The sequence below is a fragment of the Penaeus japonicus genome, unplaced genomic scaffold (genome assembly GCF_977035675.1).
Source record: "Penaeus japonicus unplaced genomic scaffold, GWHDUDI00000001_assembly GWHDUDI00000007, whole genome shotgun sequence".
Lineage (NCBI taxonomy): Eukaryota > Metazoa > Arthropoda > Malacostraca > Decapoda > Penaeidae > Penaeus > Penaeus japonicus.
Window position 1 is genome coordinate 2,168,916 of NW_028234409.1, and position 2,500 is coordinate 2,171,415.

The following is a 2,500-nucleotide window of genomic DNA, read 5'->3' on the forward strand; positions in this document are numbered from 1 at the left end:
AGAAAGAGAGAGAGAAAATAAAAAGAGAATGGTATCTTTCGGATTAAGGATGCGCTTTTAAAGGATCAAACAATCACTGATTTATGTCCAAAGTGTATATGGATATACGTGAACAAGATAAAAGCATTGCAGCGGGAACGGGGGGAGGTCTGGCATTTATAGAAAAGATAAATAAATTCAGCTAATGTAGACTAGGAGAGACGAGGAGCACTTCTGAATCAATTAAACATTTATTCTATCAAGCTTATAAAATTTGAAATGTCAGACAAGAGATATGTTCAATACTTAATATTTCAGTTTGTCAATGTTTCTCGTTAGGTATAATAAAATGGAAAAGTAAACACAATACTCAAATGAATAAGCGCAACAAAAATAAATAAAAATAAGACACGAGTTGAAATAAAAAGCAAACAGATGGAAATATGAGACATATGTCATATTTTTTTCGCAGTGAAAACACTACTTCATTAAACTCAAGCCTCGAGGGAGTCAACTACAAACGCAGGTAAACTTTATGAGCTCCTTTCAGCTCCTTCTTTGAGCAGCCGGCGGTTAGACTTTGAAGTCGCCGGTGCTATTAGCACTGTTCTCCCCTTCCTGCGTTTTTCTCTTCTCCAAGTTTTTCCCCCTTCCCCCTCTTCTCTGTCTATGTATCTCTCCCTCTCTATCTATCTATCTATCTATCTAACTATCTGTCTATCTATCTATCTACCTTCCTCTTTCCCACACACACACACATCCACGCAAGCTGTCCCAATTCCAAACACATCAACCTCTTCCACACATCCCCTCCCCCCTCTACCCCTATCAAATCCTCTCCCGATCCACCCTGGCTGATAGGACGAAACTCGCCGCGATACAGAGCCGCCCAACCCGACGGCCACCGACGGGTCGGAAACAAAGGGCGGCCTCGGGCGTCGCTGTTGACGGAGGTCGGTCTAGTGTTATTCCCTGACGGCGCCTCGCTTCGCCTGCCGCGTTAAGGGCAGGGCGGTGTGGCCTCCGCGGGGCTCGGACGCGCTCGCCCGTGGCGCTTTGTCTGCCTCCTCTGGCGCTGGGTCTGTTCTCCGGACGGACGAGGATAAGGCTCAGCAGGAGAGGAACCGCGTTTCCTGGATGATTAAGGCTTTGGTTTGGTGCAGATTGGTATATCATTTGATTTAGATGATTATGGCTATCTCGAGATTATAACACACACTCGCACACACGTACAGACACACACACTTGTGTGTGTGTATGTGTGTGTGTCTGTGTGCATGTGTGTATGTGTATATATATATATATATATATATATATATATATATATATTATATATATATATATATATATATATATATATATATATATATATGAATTGCATGGATGGTGTTTATTTATACCATTCCAAAGTATAAGATTATCAATACGCGTAGATCTGCTTTCAAATGCAATGATTTTCCTGTGACCTTTGCATGTTTACTAAAGCTTCAAAACTCCTTTTCTCTTGTTTATCCTGTCTGTTCTGCTTATCTGTTATTTCCTTTATCCACAACCGATAATAGCAATGGTCATTACATGATTAAATCACATGATTCATAAGGCTCTCCACTTTGACTCTTCGTCTTTCTCGGTGTGTGTACTATATACAGTACAGCAGGAATCGTGCAGATGTATAGGTCTATGAATTCCCTTCCATTTGTTTTTTTCTAAACGCTTTTAGAAATAAAGAAGTATAATAATCATACATTATTTACTTTTACGAATTTCCGTAAGCACATGCGGTAAATGAAGTAAAAACTTTCTGTTTTATGTTCCAAGAGCTTAGAAATATCTTTTGTTCAGCTCCTCTCAGTCCAGCAAAGGGTGCTGGGAAAAGACCTTGAAGCCGGCATTGTCTCGTTGGATGTTGGTAGAATAGCCGTGGTATACACTTCTTAAAAATAATATTTTAGAAATATATTCTGAAAATGCAACTCTTTTGGATTTTTCATTACATGTTAATTAGAAGTTCGTGCCTCGTTCACGCCTCTCATTCCACTCCTTTTAATATCCTCCTATTTTCTCTCTTTTACGCCGCTGTGCACGAAAAGGACAATGATTAAACGAGTCTTAGTGGACAGCATTCCTTTGTTGCTGTTCCCCTACAATCCGAAATTCTGTTAAAGAAAGTTTTGCTAAACTAAAGAACTTTATTCTTATGAAGGAGATAAATGTCAAAACTAACACGATACCATGATTAGAAAACGGAAAAAAGGAAAAAGGTGTCAGATACAGTCTTGGATTTGGAGTAAATGAAGACATTGCCTGGAAACATGAAATTTAGGGATTCTTTGGCGTCTCATAATTTTAAAGTTTTTAATTGTATAAGTATTTTTTTTACAATCCTGCATGCTTACAGATCCGTCAGATAAAAATCCTCTCATTGAGAGTAAGTCGCTTTTCTTGTCCGCATCACGAGATGGAGCCAAGCCAAAGGGGAAAGCTCTTCATGAAAATGACATTGATAATTCCTTCCCAGTGA